The sequence below is a fragment of the Schistocerca americana genome, chromosome 7 (genome assembly GCF_021461395.2).
Source record: "Schistocerca americana isolate TAMUIC-IGC-003095 chromosome 7, iqSchAmer2.1, whole genome shotgun sequence".
Taxonomy (NCBI): domain Eukaryota; kingdom Metazoa; phylum Arthropoda; class Insecta; order Orthoptera; family Acrididae; genus Schistocerca; species Schistocerca americana.
Genome location: NC_060125.1, coordinates 372,733,509 through 372,756,512, shown reverse-complemented (window position 1 = coordinate 372,756,512; position 23,004 = coordinate 372,733,509). Strand labels below are relative to the sequence as shown.

At 42.9% G+C, this 23,004-nt stretch overlaps 1 pseudogene; it reads right to left on the bottom strand.

The window, feature by feature from the left end:
• Nucleotides 1–1,357: 1,357 nt before the first annotated feature.
• Nucleotides 1,358–1,475, bottom strand: LOC124623231 (annotated as a pseudogene).
• Between the last annotated feature and the right edge of the window lie 21,529 nt (nucleotides 1,476–23,004).

Here is a 23,004-nt window from a genome sequence, read left to right as displayed (position 1 = left end):
TATCCTAATGCATTACCTACGTATGGACCAAGTGTATAAATTACAATTTTCACATCTTACAATAGTTTTAACATTAAATACACTTTCCTTTGATTACCACATTATTTGAAATCTAACATAAATAATTTTCGTTTCAAAAGTTACTCACAGTTTCTTTAACATGACACGAAAAGAATCGAAAAAGAAATTCAACACATTGCTATTATTAATTTATCTAAATTCATAAAGAAAAAAATTCTTATACGTATAATTCTCGTTACAATCTGAGCACAAATGATAGCTCCGCCAATGCACCACCGCCATTGTTGAATGTGCATATCGCTATCCCGTGACTTCCATCACCTCAGTGTACTTCGCACACTTTTGATAGAGATTCATACGCTTTCCTGTGCTGTATTACGATAATGGGGATTAAGCTACATAACTTGCAAGGTTCAGGCACGCATTTTCGTCTTTACCTATAGAATTACGGAATTTTCGTTGCCGTTGTAATGTTAGATATTATTGAATACCAATATTATTAAATTTTTCTCATACAGTATGCGTCACACTGTATGTCACTGGCTCCTCTTTCCCTATCCGTGCTTGACACGATCTACGAGTTCTTACAGTGAACGCGAATACTTTGACAACATTTCGAAAGAGATAGCTGTTTTCTTAGCTGTGTTTGTTTTTTATCAACTGCTTATGTCAGTTTTACTGCAATGCTTTAACATAACACAACTAATGATAAAGTTATTTAAACATGCGCTGTGAAGTAGTTTAGGTTCCTTTTTTACACTCCTTTTATTTCCTGCTTCTGAGAGGTGGGCTAGTTGTTGCAGAAAAATCTCTGCTAGGCAGCGGAACTTCCAATCGGGAATATTTTGGAGAAGGTTTCCAGTGCCAGCACTCGCTTGGTTACCAAGGGAAACCGCCGAAAACTTTGGCTGGAACCGAACGACTGAAGTTTTTGTTTTTGGGTCGACGGTGTACACTGTGCTCGCCAAAAATAAAGTGTATTACTATATTATATGCTGCTCAAAAATAAATTGTTATAGATTCTGCAACGTTTATAAATATGAACCTACTTCTTTTATTTGAAATGGAATCCTGACGGTGGGGCATAGATTTCAGCCACTGTTATCTTGGTACTACGAGGGTTGGAACTTTAGTGCACTCCGTCTTCAGGCCACAAGTGGCCCATCGGGACCATCCGACCGCCGTGTCATCCTCAGTTGAGGATGCGGATAGGAGGGGCGTGTGGTCAGCACACCGGTCTCCCGGTCGTTACGATGGTTTTCTTTGACCGGAGCCGCTACTATTCGGTCGAGTAGCTCCTCAATTGGCACCACGAGGCTGAGTGCACCCCGAAAAATGGCAACAGCACATAGCGGCCCGGATGGTCACCCATCCAATTGCCGGCCACGCCCGACAGCGCTTAACTTCGGTGATCTGACGGGAACCGGTGTATCCACTGCGGCAAGGCCGTTGCCAGGAACTTTAGCAGTGGCAACTATTTATATACAGCTCGTACAAAATAGATACGTGTTTCAAAGTTTTACTGATCTTCAGAGTAGTCACCGGAATTGTGTATAACACATTGCCAGCGATGTGGAAGTCGTAGGATACTCTTACCAGTGCAGGTTGTGTTGACAGTCCGAGCGGCGTGGTCTATCACCCGACAAATTTGTAGTACGAGGGCAGTTCAATAAGTAATGCAACACAATTTTTTTCTCGGCCAATTTTGGTTGAAAAAACCGGAAATTTCTTGTGGAATATTTTCAAACATTCCCGCTTCGTCTCGTATAGTTTCATTGACTTCCGACAGGTGGCAGCGCTGTACGGAGCTGTTAAAATGGCGTCTGTAACGGATGTGCGTTGCAAGCAACGGGCAGTGATCGAGTTTCTTTTGGCGGAAAACCAGGGCATCTCAGACATTCATAGGCGCTTGCTGAATGTCTACGGTGATCTGGCAGTGGACAAAAGCACGGTGAGTCGTTGGGCAAAGCGTGTGTCATCATCGCCGCAAGGTCAAGCAAGACTGTCTGATCTCCCGCGTGCGGGCCGGCCGTGCACAGCTGTGACTCCTGCAATGGCGGAGCGTGCGAACACACTCGTTCGATATGATCGACGGATCACCATCAAACAACTCAGTGCTCAACTTGACATCTCTGTTGGTAGTGCTGTCACAATCGTTCACCAGGTGGGATATTCAAAGGTTTGTTCCCGCTGGGTCCCTCGTTGTCTAACCGAACACCATAAAGAGCAAAGGAGAACCATCTGTGCGGAATTGCTTGCTCGTCATGTGGCTGAGGGTGACAATTTCTTGTCAAAGATTGTTACAGGCGATGAAACATGGGCTCATCACTTCGAACCTGAAACAAAACGGCAATCAATGGAGTGGCGCCACACCCACTCCCCTACCAAGAAAATGTTTAAAGCCATACCCTCAGCCGGTAAAGTCATGGTTACAGTCTTCTGGGACGCTGAAGGGGTTATTCTGTTCGATGTCCTTCCCCATGGTCAAACGATTAACTCTGAAGTGTATTGTGCTACTCTTCAGAAATTGAAGAAACGACTTCAGCGTGTTCGTAGGTACAAAAATCTGAACGAACTTCTCCTTCTTCATGACAACGCAAGACCTCACACAAGTCTTCGCACCCGAGAGGAGCTCACAAAACTTCAGTGGACTGTTCTTCCTCATGCACCCTACAGCCCCGATCTCGCACCGTCGGATTTCCATATGTTTGGCCCAACGAAGAACGCAATCCGTGGGAGGCACTACGCGGATGATGAAGAAGTTATTGATGCAGTACGACGTTGGCTCCGACATCGACCAGTGGAATGGTACCGTGCAGGCATACAGACCCTCATTTCAAGGTGGCGTAAGGCCGTAGCATTGAATGGAGATTACGTTGAAAAATAGTGTTGTGTAGCTAAAAGATTGGGGAATAACCTGGTGTATTTCAATGCTGAATAAAACAACCCCTGTTTCAGAAAAAAAATGTGTTGCATTACTTATTGAACTGCCTTCGTAGATCTGAAGCCAATGCCGTGAAGTGTTTCCTTCAGTTTAGAAAACGAGTTGAACTTACGAGGGCTTAATTCAGGGGAGTGCAGTAGGTGGTATAGCACTTAGAAGCCCCACCAGTCAAACAAATAAGTAACAACTTGCACTGTACGTGCTTGAGCAGGTCCTGCAGAAAGTGTCATCACTTCTGTCTCTATGCCGTTCATTTTTGGAAACAACCTACGACCAGCTCAGAAACAAAAGTGCTGACACTTTCTGCAGGAACTGACCAACATTTTGCAGGAAAATGCTCGAGCATGTACAGTGCAGTGCAAGCTGTTACTGATTTATTTGACTGATGGGGCTGCTAAGTGCTATACCACCTACTGCATTCCCCTAACTTCCGGTATGGTCACCCTCATCCTGCCAACGCCCTTGTCAAAGAGGGCAGAGCAGTGGACAGAGGTCCAGGGCACTCTTTTGTCCTTGCGGTAGGAAACAGCCCTAAAGGTGGAAGAATCTGCAATGATCAACGGCATGAGGATTCAGAAGGCGATGGAAACGACTGAATTAAAGACACATAACGTGTATCCACAGGACATGTGTCCCGTAATTGAAAAATTGTCATAATGCTCTCTCCATTGCCAAAAGATTCCGGAATAGTCCCCTTTTCGGATCTCCGGGAGGGGAATGCCAAGGAGGAGATGACCATGAGCGAAAGACTGAATAACGAACGAAAGGATAACGCTCTACGAGTCGGGTCGTGGAATGTCAGAGCTTGAACGTGGTAGGGTATCTAGAAAATTTGAAATGGGAAATGCAAAGTCTTGATATAAATACAACAGGAGTCAGTGAAGTGAAATGAAATGTAGACAAGGATTTCGGGTCAGATGAGTATAGGGTAATATCAACAGCAGCAGAATATGGTATAAAGGGTGTAGGATTCGTTATGAATAGAAAGGTAGTGTGTACTGTGAACAGTTTAGTGATGGGTTTATTCTTATCAGAATCGACAGCAACCCAACAACGACAACGATAGTTTAGGTATGCGTGCCGACGTCGCAAGCTGAAGATGAAGAGACAGATAAAGTATATGAGGATATTGAAAGGGTAATACAGTACGTAAAGGAGATGAAAATCTAATACTCATGGGGGGCTGGAAAGCACTTGTAGGAGAAGGAGCAGAAGAAAAGGTTACAGGAGAATATGGGCTTGGGACAAGGAATGACAGAGGAGAAAGACTAATTACGTTCTGTCATAAATTTAAGCAAGTAATAGCGAATACTCTGTTCAAGAATCACAAGAGGATGTATACTTGGAACAGGGCGGGTGAGACGGGAAAGTTTCTGTTAGATTACATCATGGTCAGAGAAATATTCCAAAATCAGGTACTGGATTATAAGACGTAACCAGGAGCTGATATAGACTCAGATCAAAATGCACTAGTGATGGAGAGTAGGAGTAAGTTTAACACAATAGCCAAGATGAGTCAATTCACAAAGAAATGCGATACGGAATGACTAAGGAATGACGAGATACGCTTGAAGTTCTCTAAGGCTGTAGATGTAGCAATAAAGAATAGCTCAGTAGCGAGTGCAGTTGAAGAGGAATGGGCATTTCTAAAAAGGGCAATCACAGAAGCTGCAAAGAAAAACATCGGCAAAAAGCAGGTAACTGCGAAGAAATCATGGGTAACAGAAGAAATACTTCAGTTGATCAATCAAAAAAGGAATTACAAAAATGTTAAGGGAAATTCAGGAATACTGAAACACAGGTCACTGAGGAATAAAACGAATAGGATGTGCAGGGAAGCTAAGGCAAAATGGCTGCATGAAAAATGTGAAAAATTCGAAAAAGAAATGATTGTTGGAAAGATTGACTCAGCGTATAGGAAAGCCAAAACAACGTTCGGCGGAAATAAAGGAAAGGATGGTAACATTAAGAGTGCAACGGGAATTACTCTGTTGAAATTAGACGAGAGAGCGGATAGGTGGATAGAGTACATTGAAAGCCTCCATGACGGGGAAGATTCGTCTGATGTGAAAGAAGAAGAAATAGGAGTCGATTTAGAAGAGGTAGGGGACCTAGTAGTAGAATCAGAATTTCAGGGAGTATCGAAAGTCTTATGATCTAATAAGGCAGAAGCGATAGATAACGTTTCATCAGAATTTCTAAAATCATTGGGGGAAGTGGCAACAAAGCGACTACTCACGTTGGTGTGTAGAATGTATGAGTCTGGCGACATACCATCTGGTTTTCGACAAAATATCATCCACACAATTCCGAAGACTGCAAGAGCTGACAAGTGCGAGAATTGTCGCACAACCAACTTAACAGCTCATGCGTCCAAGTCGCTGACAAGAATAATATACAGTAGAAGGGAAAGGAAAATTGAGGATGTGTTACATGACGATCAGTTTGGCTTTAGGAAATGTCAAGGCACTGGAGATGGAATTCCGACGATGCGGTTGATAGTGGAAACAAAACTAAATGAAATTCGAGACATGGTCAAAATATTTGTCGACCTGGAAAAGGAGTACGATAATGTAAAATGGCGCAATATATTCTAAATTCTGAGAAAAATAGATGTAAGCTATAGTGAGAGATGGGTAATATACCATATGTACAATAGCCAAGAGGGAATTATAAAAATGAACGTCAAAGAACGAAGTGCTAGGATTAAAAAGGGTTTAAGACACGGATGTGGACATATTCGCCGGTGGTCTAGGGGTAGCGTCTTTGATTCATAATCAAAACGTCTTCGGTCCCGGGTTCGATCCCCACCACTGCCTAAAGTTTGATAAATAATCAGCATTGGCGGCCGAAGGCTTCCGGCATAAGAAGTCAGCCTCATTCTGCCAACGGCCTCGTCAAAGAGGGCGGAGGAGCGGATAGAGGTTCAGGGCACTCTCTTGTCCTAGGGGTGGGAAATTGCCCCTAAAGGCGGAAGAATCAGCAATGATCAACGACATGAGGATGCAGAAGGCAATAGAAACCACTGCATTAAAGACACGTAACGTGTATCCACAGGACATGTGGCCTGTAATTGAAGAAGTGTCATGATGATCTCTCCATTGGGAAAAGATTCCGGAATAGTCCCCCATTCGGATCTCCGGGAGGGAACTGCCAAGGGGTAGGTTACCATGAGAAAAAGATTGAATAATCTACGAAAGGATAACGCTCTACGAGTCGGGGCGTGGAATGTCAGAAGCTTGAACGTGGTAGGGAAACTAGAAAATCTTAAAAGGGAAATGCAAAGGCTCAATTTAGATATAGTAGGGGTCAGTGAAGTGAAGTGGAAGGAAGACAAGGATTTCTGGTCAGATGAGTATCGGGTAATATCAACAGCAGCAGAAAATGGTGTAATAGGTGTAGGATTCGTTATGAATAGGAAGGTAGGGCAGAGGGTGTGTTACTGTGAACAGTTCAGTGACCGGGTTGTTCTAATCAGAATCGACAGAATCGACGTCGCAAGCTGAAGATGAACAGATAGAGAAAGTGTATGAGGATATTGAAAGGGTAATGCAGTATGTAAAGGGGGACGAAAATCTAATAGTCATGGGCGACTGGAATGCAGTTGTAGGGGAAGGAGTAGAAGAAAAGGTTACAGGAGAATATGGGCTTGGGACAAGGAATGAAAGAGGAGAAAGACTAATTGAGTTCTGTAACAAGTTTCAGCTAGTAATAGCGAATACCCTGTTCAAGAATCACAAGAGGAGGAGGTATACTTGGGAAAGGCCGGGAGATACGGGAAGATTTCAATTAGATTACATCATGGTCAGACAGAGATTCCTAAATCAGATACTGGATTGTAAGGCGTACCCAGGAGCAGATATAGACTCAGATCACAATATAGTAGTGACGAAGAGTAGGCTGAAGTTCAAGACATTAGTCAGGAAGAGTCAATACGCAAAGAAGTGGGATACGGAAGTACTAAGGAATGACGAGATACGTTTGAAGTTCTCCAACGCTATAGATACAGCAATAAGGAATAGCGCAGTAGGCAGTACAGTTGAAGAGGAATGGACATCTCTAAAAAGGGCCATCACAAATGTTGGGAATTAAAACATAGGTACAAAGAAGGTTGCTGCGAAGAAACCATGGGTAACAAAAGAAAGACTTCAGTTGATTGATGAAAGGAGGAAGTACAAACATGTTCCGGGAAAATCAGGAATACAGAAATACAAGTCGCTGAGGAATGAAATAAATAGGAAGTGCAGGGAAGCTAAGACGAAATGGCTGCAGGAAAAATGTGAAGACATCGAAAAAGATATTATTGTCGGAAGGACAGACTCAGCATACAGGAAAGTCAAAACAACCTTTGGTGACATTAAAAGCAACGGTGGTAACATTAAGAGTGCAACGGGAATTCCACTGTTAAATGCAGAGGAGAGAGCAGATAGGTGTAAAGAATACATTGAAAGCCTCTACGAGGGTGAAGATTTGTCTGATGTGATAGAAGAAGAAACAGGAGTCGATTTAGAAGAGATAGGGGATCCAGTATTAGAATCGGAATTTAAAAGAGCTTTGGAGGACTTACGGTCAAATAAGGCAGAAGGGATAGATAACATTCCATCAGAATTTCTAAAATAATTGGGGGAAGTGGTAACAAAACGACTATTCACGTTCGTGTCTAGAATATATGAGTCTGGCGATATACCATCTGACTTTTGGAAAAGCATCATCCACACAATTCCGAAGACGGCAAGAGCTGACAAGTGCGAGAATTATCGCACAATCAGCTTAACAGCTCATGCATCGAAGCTGCTTACAAGAATAATATATAGAAGAATGGAAAAGAAAATTGAGAATGCGCTAGGTGACGATCAGTTTGGCTTTAGGAAAAGTAAAGGGACGAGAGAGGCAATTCTGACGTTACGGCTAATAATGGAAGCAAGGCTAAAGAAAAATCAAGACACTTTCATAGGATTTGTCGACCTGGAAAAAGCGTTCGACAATATAAAATGGTGCAAGCTGTTCGAGATTCTGAAAAAAGTAGGGGCAAGCTATAGGGAGAGACGGGTCATATACAATATGTACAACAACCAAGAGGGAATAATAAGAGTGGACGATCAAGAACGAAGTGCTCGTATTAAGAAGGGTGTAAGACAAGGCTGTAGCCTTTCGCCCCTACTCTTCAATCTGTACATCGAGGAAGCAATGATGGAAATAAAAGAAAGGTTCAGGAGTGGAATTAAAATACAAGGTGCAAGGATATCAATGATACGATTCGCTGATGACATTGCTATCCTGAGTGAAAGTGAAGAAGAATTAAATGATCTGCTGAACGGAATGAACAGTCTAATGAGTACACAGAATGGTTTGAGAGTAAACCGGAGAAAGACGAAGGTAATGAGAAGTAGTAGAAATGAGAACAACGAGAAACTTAACATCAGGATTGATGGTCACGAAGTCAATGAAGTTAAGGAATTCTGCTACCTAGGCAGTAAAATAACCAATGACGGACGGAGCAAGGAGGACATCTAAAGCAGACTCGCTATGGCAAAAAAGGCATTTCTGGCCAAGAGAAGTCTACTAATATCAAATACCGGCCTTAATTTGAGGAAAAAAATTCTGTGAATGTACATTTGGAGCACAGAACTGCATGGTGGGAAATATTGGCTGTGGGAAAATATGAACTGAAGAGAACTGGAGCATTTCAGATGTGGTGGTATAGGCCCAATGCTCAAAATTAGGTGGACTGATAAGGTGACGAATTAGTATGTTCTGTGCAGAATCGGAGACGAAAGGGAAACGTGGAAAACACTGACAAGGAGAAGAGACAGAACCCCATCTGTTAAGAGATCAGGGAATGACTTCCATGGTACTAGAGTGGGCTGTAGAAAGAAAAAACCCTGTTGAGGAAGACAGACATTGGAGTACATCCATCAAATAATTGAGGACGTAGGTTTCAACGGATACTCTGGAATGAAGAGGCTGGCACAGGAGAGGAATTCGTGGTAGGTCACACCAAACCAGTCAGAAGACTGATAACTGAAAAATAAATAAATAAATAAAATAAAATGTGACGTGCGTAGGCGGGCGAAGCCACGAGTAAAAAGCTCCTTCTAAACCCATGGATCAGTCTGGACCAAACCCGGTACACAAATTACTTACTATCTGTAAGAACCAGCAATCGCTAGAGTGTGGATGATAATGTGGAGAGAGATCGTGGGAGAAAGAGATGAACGGACAGAGAGGCGGAAGGAGAGATGGACACAGGTACGGGGGAGGAGGAGATGGACAGAAGAGGGGGAGTAGGAAATAGGGATGAAGGGTGGAAGAGGAGATGGAGAAAAAAGTTAAAATGTCTGTGAATTCCTAAGGGACCAAACTGCTGAGGTCATCGATCCCTATACTTACACAATACTTAAACTAATTTATTCTAAGAACAACACACACACCCATGCCCGAGGGAGGACTACAACGTCCTGCGGGAGAGGCCGCACAGTCAGCACAGTCGGTGACTTGGCAACCCACATCGCGCGGCCACTCCGCGCAGCGAGATGGACAGAGACAAGGAAGAGGAAGAGGTGGACTGAGAAAGGAAAGAGAAGGAGATGAACAGAGAAGGGAGGAGGAAGAGATGAACGGAGCTAGTTTGGAAGAGGAGCTGGACAGAGAAAAGAGTAAAAAGAGAATCGACAGAGAGAGGGGGCATGTTGAGGTGGACAGGGAGAGGGGCAGGAGGAAGTCGAGAAATAGAGGAGGTGAGGGGGTGATAGAGGCTGAGGAGCAGATGGAGAGGGGGATGAGTAGATGGAAAGATGGGGAAAGAGCTGATAGACAGAGGGACAGAGAGGGGAGGAGCAGATGGACAGAGAAAGGAAAAATAAGGATATGGATAAAGACAGAGAGAGGATCAGATGGACTGATAGAGGGAGGAGGAAATGGACGGAGAAAGGGAATAGGAGGAGGACAGAAAGTGAGGAGAGGAGAAGATGGAAGAAGAAGTAGAGGAGCAGATAGACAGATAAAGACGGGGGGGGGGGGGGGGGGGGAGAGGGATAAGGACTAATAGAAGACTGAAATAAATTTACACACGGATAACGATGGCTATTCGGCTAGTTTAGAAATAAACCAATGCATAAAAAATTGAGCTCATTGATCAGTAAGTGAACGTGAGAGCATCTCACCAAAAAGCATTCTACACACGAAATTTGATTAAGTAGAATCGAAAATGTAAACTCGAAAATAGCTATTGTCGCATTAAATGAAAAGCGATTGGAAATTACTACATGATGGGATAACAGCATGATGTCTAATTGAAAACTATGTGTAATTGCAAAAAATTGTTCAAATGCATCTGAAATCTTATGGGACTTAACTGCTAATGTCATCAGTCCCTAAGCTTACACACTACTTAACCTAAATTATCCTAAGGACAAACACACACACCCATGCCGAGGGAGGACCAGCCGCACAGTCCATGATTGCAGCGCCTTAGACCGCTCTGCTAATCCCTTGTAATTGTAATTCAATGAAGATACTGTACCATACTCACAAGGCGCCGACAACAAGGAAAGTGCTGATCCGTCCTCTCTAAGAGAATGAGAAAACAACAAATTCTACATTAAAGCCAAATGTTGAGTGCCGAGAGCCCAGGCAACATCGCTGACACACCCTGCGTTTACAACAGGCTCCACAAGTACCAAAATACTGTAAGGTTAGCACAGCTCATGCAGGCTGGATTTGAGTCTCTAGTTCTCCACGGAAATTTTAAAAGAGACAGATACATCCATCCACTCAGTCAGGAAGATGTACGAGATAGAACGTGATTAAAAGGGATGTACGAATTTGAACGTGATTAAAAGGGTATCATTTGGTAATAAATAAACACTTTATCCCGCTCATCTTTCCTCCAGAGGCATCTCGTAACCGTAAAAGGGTGAGGTTCAAAGTGACTGACGTGTTTATAACTCACTTGCAGGTGTCAAACGAGAGACCAGAACTGATAGTAGCATTCAGTAGTATCCAAGCAAAACATTCACCACGTAGGTAAATTGCAGTTTGACTATTTCATACATTTTAAGCAGTGGCAGGTTTACAATGAATCTTACACTATGTATTAGAAACTTGCTTCATTAACCCTTTGGGTAACGTCCATGTCGCAGTGGATACACTGGTTCCCGTCAGATCACCGAAGTTAAGCACGGTCGCGCGTAGTCGGTGCTTGCTTGGGTGACTGTCCGGCCGCCATGTGCTGTTGCCATTTTTCGGGGAGCACTCAGCCTCGTGATGCCAATTGAGGAGCTACTCGATCGAATAGTAGCGGCTCCGGTCAAAGAAAACCATCGTAACGACTGGGAGAGCGGTGTGCTGACCCAACACCCCTCCTATCAGCATCCTCAGCCGAGGATGACACGGCGGTCGGATGGTCCCGTTGGGCCACTTGTGGCCTGAAGACGGAGTGCTTTCATTAACCCTTTGACAGCTACAGATGTGCCCTCTGATTCCAGAGACGTTTTCAAGTCTCAGACACCTATGTTGTATATACGCAAACTGAAGCCACGAATGAAAATTTTTACCAAGGGTAGGATTCAAACCCAGGTCATCTGCTGACAAGGCAGATGAGCTAACCCTAAAGAGTGGCCGCCTGGTTAGAGGCGCCATGTCACTGATTGCACAGCCCCTCCTGCCGGAGGTTTGAGTCCTCCTGAGGGGATGTGCGTATGTGCGTTGTTCTTAGCATAAGTTAGTTTAAGTAGTGTGTATGTCTAGGGACTGATGACCCCAGCAGTTTGGTCCCTTAGGAATTCACACACACATTTGAACATTTGCAAATGTGCTAAACACTATTCCGCCCTGGCACTATGGCTTTGCACAACTGCCCAGACTACCTTAGCCCACCTCCTTCCATAATCCAAATTCCTATTCACGCCTCAGCCCCACTGGCAATGGCCTTACCGCAGTGGATACACTGGTTCCCGTCAGATCACCGAAGCGATATCGGCCGTGGCCAGCACTTCGATGGGTGGTGACTATCTGGGCGGCCATGCGCTGTTGCCATTTTCTGGTGTGCACTCAGCCTCGTGATGCCAATTGTGGAGCTACTCGATCGAATAGTAGCGGCTCTGGCCAAAGAAAACCATCATAACGACCGGGAGAGAGTTGTGCTGATAACAGACCCCTCCTATCCACACCCTCATCTGATGATGATACGGCTGTCAGATGGTCCCGATGGGCCACTTGTGACCTGAAGACGGAGTCTTTAGTGTTACCTCAGCCCCATTGGTATTCCCCCTAAACTCAAACACCATCGTAGAGGCCTTCCAACCGTATTCACCTGTTTCATTCAGTGCTGAGGTACTATTCAAGTAGAGTTGGAAAGCCTTTACAATGGTGTTCGAATTTAGGGGGAGTACCAAGGGGACTGAGACGTGACTGGGCAGTTGGGTTGATGAGGGAGGCAGGCTAGGGTAGTCCGTGCAGTTGTGCAAATTCCCTGTCTGTAGCGATTAGCGCATCCACCTAGTGACCAGGAGACCTGGGTTCGAATCCCAGTCACAGTGCAAATTTTCATTCGCCGCCTCAGTCTGCATATGTAAAAAATGTTTATTATTTTAGGAGCTGGTGATAAAGACAAATTCCAATAAAACAGCACCTAAAACGTGCGTTCGTTTTTTATTGGTTACTCTGACACAGCTTGTTACAGAGAAAAGTTTTCATTTCGCATATTAATACTCCAGTTGGTATTGGTTTATTCATCGAAACTCATATCTTGTTCTGAAGTTCAAGTTGCATTTATTCTTGAGTTTCAGAACTGAATTTTTCATCTGTTGGCCTATTGTGTTATCATCTTTCACAGCCACATTATGTACACTTTCTTGAAAACACTATTGGAAGTTCGCTGTGGCTTCAAGGATGGATATTCTAGCATGAGGGGGCCCATGAAAATTCTAGTAGTAAAGTGACATCATCTGTATCTGACATTCCTCGGTAGATGTACTGGCAGAAATATAACAGACCAGCTGATCGTTCGAATAATGAATGGCGCTGTCATCATAAAAGAACACCATGACAACCTCAGAAGAGCCGCAATTGATCTTGTCAACAGAATTCAAAAGCCTATTAATAAGAAGTTGAATTTGTTGAACACCTTCTGCGCGATTGTTTTTGGGTTGCATTCTGGCAGCTGTAATTCTCAAGAAAATTCAAATGTGTGTGAGATCTTATGGGACTTAACTGCTAAGGTCATCAGTCCCTAAGCTTACACACTACTTAATATAAATTATCCTAAGGACAAACACACACACCCATGCCCGAGGAAGGACTCGAACCTCCGCCGGGACCAGCCGCACAGTCCATGACTGCAGCGCTATAGACCGCTCGGCTAATCGCGCGCGCTGTAATTCTGTAACCAACAAAAATTAAAGACATAGAACGTTGTGTGGAATGTTTACTGTTCCTCCTGAAACAGTGCACTGTCTCCTTCGTTGTTGTACGTGAGTGCGAATTAATCAAGCCGGCTATTTTTTAGGCGAACGCATCTCCGATGTCTAATAATAACAACAGCACAAGGATGGTAGATAAGGTAAAGTTTCGCAGCTTTCGTGTAAGCGCTAGAAAACACACGTAAACAAGTGTACGGAAGAAGCTGTACCAAAATCAAAAATAGTTTTAAAAATATTTTGTTAATACTTTTGAGTCTTCCAAATTAAATGCACTTTCGTAACTTGAAGACATTAGTTTTCCACAAGTTAAACGAGAATTCCGTAAAGCCTAATATTTGTAATGAAATTTGCCGACTAGCTCGTAAATACAACCAGAATTGTTGCTCGCAAAAGCAGCTAACTTTTTTAATGCGCCAAATTCCTTTTTCCGTAACTATTTTTCCAATATTTTTGTTTTTGATAAATCAGGGTAGAAATGAATTTTTCCCTTGAACAGTTATACTTTTCTCTCTGTTACAATACACGAACATAAAAGAAAGGGATCTGAACTTAACAGTCGAAGAACTGAGCAGCAGAGAGTGTAACAAAGCGGTACGTATATACACTCAAAATAACATAACAGTTTGCTTCATGTTCCTTATATTACATTATTCTTAGTCCTTTGGACATTTCCGATCTCAGTATTATTTAAGTATCGCTGGTTGTTCTTGTATATCATGACGCCAAGCTGCTTCTAGACGTTGTCATCTGGAATGGTCGCCAAATGAGAAACGTTCGTCATTCGTTTTATGGTAGCGCTAGCATTCCGCGAGGCTCTTTGAATGCCAGAATGCCATGAGCTCCCTCTTCAAGACTACTGTCTCTCATTAGTGCGAGCCTCCACAATAAGTAATAAAAGCCGACTCATCATAATAATACTACGGAACGTCGGAATTTTTATTGCCAACACAATCCGTTGTACAGCTCGCTGCATTCAAAATGAGAAATGCTCTCTCTTTTTTTCTTGACCGTACACTACCGCGTCTAAAATAAATTCACAGCTTCAATAAACGCGCAAAAGCTTCTAGGATTTTCTTTTCTGTATAGTTTTTTTGTCGGCGGTTCACATTCATGTAGGGCTACGCATCAGATGAATGCTTTCTAGCACTTAAATTTATATTCTGTTTTGAAAAATTTTTCGGAAAATTCTTTCTTATTTTTTCCCGCCTGCATTTTATTATCTCTTTGCAATTATCCCATCGTCAATTAGTTTTGCATATTGCTTTTCCTAATCTGTCTCCAGACTTTTTCTTTAACGCCGACGATAGCCGCACAGTATGCCCTTACGTGGTACGGAATCGTACAAGCGAGAGAATTCCGCTGCACATGGAACCAATGAGTCAACTAACTGAAGCATGAAAATGCTAGAAGTTATGAAGTACAAATATCTGTTCTACCTGGGAATGGCGCAGACGAAGTTACAAATCTTCGTACATCCATATTTAAATTGGATTATGGGGTGGTGGTGGTGGTGGTGGTTTAACGTCCCGTCGACAACGAGGTCATTAGAGACGGAGCGCAAGCTCGGGTGAGGGAAGGATTGGGAAGGAAATCGGCCGTGCCCTTTCAAAGGAACCATCTCGGCATTCGCCTGAAACGATTTAGGGAAATCACGGAAAACCTAAATCAGGATGGCCGGAGACGGGATTGAACCGTCGTCCTCCCGAATGCGAGTCCAGTGGGATTATGGGGTGACACAGTTGGTATAATTTTTATTAAAAATGAAACTCCTCCAGCTGTACTTAAGATTTTATATTTATTTGGCTACTAGTTTCGACGTTGCGTCAACGCCATCTTCAGGCCCGTACACTTTGATGAAATCAATTGTGTGTGGCTGAGAACTAGAAGTCCGCGGTGAGACCAATACGTGCTACACATGGATGGCGGGCAGTAACTAGTGTGAAGTTTAAACCAGTGGGCCAAAGAAAGCTTTTGTGCGTTTGCTGAAGCTGTGAATTTGTTTTACTATCTTTGACCCACTGGTTTAAACTTCACACTAGTTACTGCCAGCCATCCATGTGGAGCACGGGTCTAACCGCGGACCTCTAGTACTGAGCCACACACAATTGATTTCATCAAAGTGTACGGGCCTGAAGATGGCGTTGATGCAACTTCGAAACTAGTAGCCAAATTAATATAAAATCTTAAGTACAGCTGGAGGAGTTTCATTTTTAACAGACGTTACAAATATCTATTAGCATGATTGGATGTTAAAAGAAAAAAAAAGGGAATGAATTATCCATATGGGACCGAAAGCGGATGCGGTTGATGTGATTTACATGTACAGGCAAGCAACTGAATACCTTTTCAGGAAAGTTGGTTAATTTAAGAAATAAAACTTCACAAACTGAGCAAGTCAATAGCGCGTTGGTCCACCATCGGCCCTTATGGAAGCAGTTATTCGGCTTGGCATTGATTGATAGAGTCGTTGGATTACCTCCTGAAGGATCTCGTGCCAAATTCTTTCCAATTGCTGCGTGAGATGTCAAAATACAGAGCTGGTAAGAGGGCCCTACTCATTACGCTCCAAACGTTCTCAATTGTAGACAGATTCGGTGACACTGCTGGCCAAATTAGTCATTGGAAAGCACCCAGACAATCAACAGGAACTCTCCCCTCGAGGGAGCTGGCACTGTCTCAATGAAACATAACCCCAGAGTGATGGCATCCCAGTCCATCAGTCCTGGTTGTCAGCTCGTATGGCGGGCGACAGTCAGGTCGATAGCTCAGTCAGGTCGATAGCCAGAGTGATGGCATTGCAGTCCATCAAGCCTAGTTGTCAGATTGTATGGCGGGCGACAGTCAGGTCGATAGCTCAGTCAGGTCGATAGCCAGAGTGATGGCATTGCAGTCCATCAAGCCTGGTTGTCAGATCGTATGGCGGGCGACAGTCAGGTCGATAGCTCAGTCAGGTCGATAGCCAGAGTGATGGCATTGCAGTCCATCAAGCCTGGTTGTCAGATCGCATGGCGGGCGACAGTCAGGTCGATAGCTCACTGCTGTCTGAGACGTCTCCAGATACGTCTTCGCTGGTCACTGGTGGTCATTCCGAAGCTGAACTAAACACTGAAGACAACTCCACTCATATCGATAAGATTCCAGGCCGATTGTGTCAGACACCACTGCAAACGGACTTGTTGGTGTACAGAGCCCATGGTAGTCGTCGCAAAAGGCACCTTGAATTCAGCCCCGTTACGGTGAACCACCTATTACTAGACTGTGCCCACTGGAGCATCAGCTGCAAGTCGGAGAGATGATAATGATGAATCCGCGGCTCTGAATGCCTCTCTGACGATTGCTCGGTCTCCCGCTCTATCGTCTCTGTTGGTCGATTGCTTCCATCTTGACAATGTGCTCGGCCACGGTTAACCTATTCTTGTCAACAGCGTCGAATATTGTCGTCGTATCTATCTGCGAGGCAATCAAGTTCTCAAAGACTTTACCTGGTATCGACATGTCCCCTGTTTGCCATTCTTGCCAGCAGCGTGGTAGAATTGGGCTGCAGCGTCACACACTCATTCATAGGCCGCCAGAGTTCACAAGTTTACATTTTCCGTCGATAGATATATGAATAACAATTTGTGACCAATTTGCACAAATCCTTCGTGGTGTGCCGTTTTTATTTATTTATTTATTTTTCTTAGAGTTGAACTTTTTACACGTACACACCGTCAGCGAGTATAGCGAGTATGTAAATGAATGTAGCTGCAGTGCTCTGTGACACAGGGAACGGCCACCAGAGTATGTTAGTATTGAAACTTCTTGGCAGATTAAAGCTGTGTACTGGACCGGGTTGTCAGTCATGCCTGGGTAGCTCATTCGGTAGAGCACTTTCCCACGAAATGAGGTGGTCCCAGATTTGAGTACCGCTCTGGTACAGATTTTTCATTTGTCAGGAGGTTTCGAATTAGTGCACACTCCGCTGCAAGGTGAAAAATTCACTCAGCATTGGTACGTGTTTAGTGTTGTTATCTGGCCAGAGCGAGAACGGCTTCAGATGTACACGGGGATGCTGTGTACTCGTGTGAGAAAGTGTTATCAGCATCTGACCGAGTTTGACAGTGGCCTCATTGTGCGTCTCCTTTTAACAGACTGGTCGAACAATATCAAGATTTCTGGAGTATTGAGGTGTAAAAGTGGCCCCATGTTGGACCTCATGGAACCATAAGGACAGACATAATCGTCGTCGCGGTTCTAGATGTGCACGTGTGAACTGACCACCACAAGGAAGTACCACCGTAGCGTGCAGCAAGCTAATCGCAATCCCTCCACATCTGGGCCTGCCCTCTGAGAACAAGTAATGGACTCCCTGCAACATTGGCCGGAGACTTGCAGCGAGCGGACTAAGAACTTCTTGTACCATGCGTAGGCTGCCATTGGCACCATAGCACAAAGGCTGAATTTGGAGTTGTGCTGCCCCAGAGAAACATGGAGAGCTGACAAATGGCTTCGCTTTGTATTCTGTACTACCGTCCATGACCATCATTGGCAAGTATTAGGCTGGCTGGAGGACCCATTGTTCCCACGTTTTGGAGACCAAAAGCCGTGTTACCCCTGATATCATGTTATGGGAACGTCCGAGTATGACTTCAGGTAACGATTGCTAGTGGCTGAGGGATCTATGATGGCTCAATGGTACGTCACGAAAATTTTGCGTCCTCATGTGTTACCTCTCATGCGAGAGTATCATGGTACACTTTCCAACAGAACAATGCTCTTCGACACATTGCACGTCTCTCTATGAAATATCAACGTGATTCTGACGTTCTCCGGAGGCCAGCAGGGTCCCCATACATACTTGTGTGGGATCAGTTCGGACACTAAATCCGCCCGAACGCCAGTATTCGAGAGATCAGGAACCAGTTACAAGGTTGTGGGGCACCTTGCCTCAGGAGAGGATGCAATACCTTCATGACGCCCTTGCCAATAAAATCAGTGCATCTATCCAGGCCAGAGGATGTGCAACGTCAACTGATGTGTTCACTGTGCTAAGTTCTATGTAAGTTTGTCTTGATTTTATAATAACTGTAGTTATATCACATATCCTCTCATTTAGTGAAGTTTCATTTCGTTTCCTTCTTCCACTTTGGATGCTTCGCTTTTTTTTTTTTTTTTTTTTGTCAACGGGTCAAGATGTAAAATAAAATTTTGTGAATGACAATCATGTCTCCCGCACACCAGTCGTCATTTGGATTAGAGTATTCTTTTATCTTCACTTGTAGCGAATGGTGCACCTGAATGTCGTCACGAATTTAACTAGTAATGTGGGAGTAAGGACGGGTATGCCACGGTCAACATGAATGTACTATTACTCACAAAGGATTACGATGGACTAAGACTACAGCGACTTGAAAGTGGCTGCACAGCCGAAATTGCTCAGTAGTGAAGACAACAGCGAATTATGGTCCAAAATAATGACAGCCAGTGCTGCAGGTTAACTTATAAAGTACTTCATATTATCATATTTCATATGAAATACAGAATTAATTTTACTTAACAATCGCTTGTACATATTACTATGTCTCCGTTCTGAAGACAAAATCCAGCTACGTTCAACCATAAAAAATGCTTTTCAATGTTATGCGATAGTGTATATACAGATAACTGCAACCAATCACTTTGTTAAAATAGTAATTCATGCCATGAACCGGTTTTCGAAACTGTCAGGCTCATCTTCGGATGGTGTACAGGAGGTTATATAGCTATTTCAAAGCATAATGCTGGATGCTGGCTCTGTGACAAGATAATGGAACATGCTTTAATGTATCGCCATTAGTATTGTTTACATGCCGGTTTTGGTCCAAAATTTAATTTTGTACTTAGCGCGTTTGTAAGCTACGGAAGATTTCTCACCAAATAGCCAAACTCCTCAAAACATACAACGTAAAAATAAGGTTCTTTAAAAACATGGAACTACAGAATAGAATCATACCAAAACAATTACACAAGTTTCAAAAATAAGGTGCACGCAAACTCATTTTCATCTCATGTTCTAGCTTCACAATAAGATTCAAAGAGCACTTTGATGCACTCTGTGTTAACAACCTGAAAAAATTCAGCTTTGCCTCATATCCTTTCCGACACAGTCATTCTGAAAATTGGAAAAAAACAGAGCTCCAAATACTTCATCTTGTCAACAATGGCATTATATCTGACTTTCTTGAAGAAATCTTAATCAATACACCTGCAAGACTTTCGATGCCTTGCTAGTTCAAAGCAGGTCATCAGTCAACCAACCCTGCCTCCCACTACACACTGCCCCCTCCCCCAATGCCTTCCCCTCTGTCCCTCTGTTTACGGCCTAACTACAATGACGTCAACGCAAATACCCTACCACAGAATAAATCCTGCAGTATATATATATATATATATATATATATATATATATATATATATATATATATATATATACATATATATATAGGGTTTGGACATGTTATATATATAATATGTCCAAACCCTCTACCGCTCAAAAAATTAAAATAAAAAAATCAAGAGGTTTATGCATATCATCTTTACCTCAAATAAACAGAATCTGCCATTAGTAATAGTCCAGATCATTTTAATGTAAATCGGAAATATGTCAGCAGTTCATTTGAAGTTTCGTTCCTGTTGTTTTTTAAATATAAAGTTCATGGTCAAACAAAAAGCTATAGTTTGTTGTAACTGATATAATCTTGTATTATTTTATTGCTGGGAATTCATCCCAGTCTTGATTCAAGTATTCGCCTCTAAATTGACTGTATTATATGTTAATATAAGAATAGAAAACAGCATCAGACCATTTGAAGGTTGTTCTAGTAGTAATTTATTTTTTTATTTATTTTATTTTGGACATTCATGTTAACGATAGTTTTGATTAAAATATTTGCCAATACATCGACTTTTACATGCGAACAAAAACAAATAACTATACCCATCCATATAATTGAGTGAAACTTTTTGTAACAGGTAATAGTTGTACAGCACACGCTGGCTGCAGGCAAAGTTTCTATATTACAGTGTATATGCACACACATTCTGTAAAAGCGAATGATGTGGTACCAACTGTCCATCACAAAGGGAGCAGACAGATGGATATTAACAAAAAAGAAGAAAAAAGCCGCCCATACTGACGCAGTAAGCACAAAATTGTATTTTGGATCCAACTCGGCATATAAACAGTGCTCATGGTGATGAATTAAGGCATGTCCCATCTTCTTGTCAGAGAACCAGCACCTTTCGTTAAGCTTTGAAATGGATATGTAACCGCTGTACAGAGACGGCGCTCCTGTCAGAACTATAGGTACAGTGAACACAGCACTGGTTGCCTCCGCTGTGTGAGGTGCCAGCAAGTAGACTCCGGCATACCAATCTGCCCTGCAGCATTTGGACCGTCACAAGACCTCGGCCAGTGGGTTCCAGCTGCCACCTCAATGAGGACGACACGCCTTCGTCATGACAACGATCAGCCATCAATCAGCAACGAGCGTCCACTTCTACAAGTTCTCTGTGGACTCAAACGCTAGGACTTGGTATATGCCAGCTCACTGAACGTAATACTTGTGATTAACGGACAGCCATCCATTTATAGCCTAGCTGTACTTTCAATTTAAGCTAATTCCACTCAACAGTGATAGGGTCTGCACCAGATGTGTAGCTTCTAGATTACTCAGTTTACCATAAACTCAAGAGGCAATTCAAATAACTTTAGAAGACCTTTATGTTCCTTTTTCAGACAGTTACTAACATCAGATGACTTTATGTGAAGCAAGAAATTTATGTTTGTTAAAATAAAGTTGACATTTTATGTCTACCTGAGAACTTTGTTGTCCTTGTGCAGCCGCATGAGGCCTCTATAGTCACCAAGGCACAGTCGTACTACGAGTATTTTTTATAGGCAAACTTTAATCGAAAAGTTGATCAATGAAATCAAAGCTGGCCATCAACTGTGGCCTATTTGAGTTGTATCATAATTCTGAACGTCTAGCAGGATTAAATAAATGATAATTTTGAGTGTCGTTCCACTTTTGTTCACGAGACACCGTCAAGATTCCGCCTTCTTTGTACAAATATGGCCACCCTCTGTAAAAATCTAAAATTTCCGCATTCACCATATGGTTTGTAAATTTGTTGTTTTTGAAAGAGTTCACAATTATAGTGCCTCACCAAACTGCCCATCTCCAGGAGGAGTATTCCAAAAATTAAGGGGAATATTGTTGGTTCTCTGTGGTCAATATCAACTGTCAGAGATACGCATTTTAAATGGGCATCTTAACACCTTTCAATAACTGCGACATAGTCACGTATACAAACAGTGATTCAATACTGTCAAATGTGTTTTATTCCAATCTTTGATCACAATATCAATCCTTTAGACGATGACCGGTTTCAGTCCGTAGTGACCATCCTCAGATCTTTTAGGACATGGTGTAAAAAAATATCTGAGGATGGTCACTACGGACTGAAACCGGTCATCGTCTAAAGAATTGATATTGTGATCAATGACTGGAATAAAAAACATCGTAACATCTGTCTATGGTGAATCACAAACAAGAGTAAAACACATTTATCAAAATATGTGAGGCAGGCCACCTAGGAAACGACGGAGTCAATTGCAATTGGCAATGAGGTGAAAACTACGCGTGTTTGATTCAACCGCAGCTTACAAGATATCGATTACCATGCGCTGAACTTAGAAATGTAAGTGATGCCGATAAAACCCTTTTGCCAACGACTGCTATTTGGGTGGAGTTGGCATAGTTCGGTTGTACGAAAACTTACCTCAAAGGAAATTAAAGACTGTCTGTGTAAGAGGGATAGGTTTGGGACAAAAATGTAACGATAGCTTAAAGTAAAGCGAAAGGTGGTTTCATGTAGGCATTGTCACAATTGTCGATTAAAATCCACAATAAAAATAAACATTTAGAACAGTTAATTGATGACGGTGTTAGTTGATGCTCCAGTCGTCGACCTCTACGTTCTTACCCCAGCTAACGTTGCAGCACCGTCTTCTGTGTTCTCGTTCTGGACTTTCTATTCATTAGAAGTTTCTCCTCGAGAAAAGGAGAGTTATGAGAGCTTCTGCGGCTCTTATCATGGTTCTGGACTCATCCCCAGAAAGTCTCAAAAAAAGACGAGCACAATGGCGCGTTAAATTAACTGCACGGAAAGTTTACGTACATCCATCAGGGAAGATAGCGCGGCAAGCAGAACACACTTCATTCGGCGCTCTGATGTAGAGCTTCTTCTTTCGCTCTGCAGAGGTAGCGCCACGTCGACCGTCTAGATTCCAGAACATACAGTATGGCCAGCTTCCCGCATTTGTAAACGTCAGGTATTTACAAGGAAGTTTATAACAGCCTGACAATACACTAATATAATTGCAAAAAGTTGTTCCTCATCTAATTTCTGGCGAAACGTTTGGTTTAAACTACATCTACCCTAATGGACTTTATTACCACCTGTGGCGACCTTGTGAATTAGGCTAATGGACATTTGAAAGCTATATACGAAGGTAGTATCTGTTCCCGAAAGAACAGATACCATTGATGACCCTGCAGTTTCTCTAGAATGAAATGATAATTAAATCGACACCAT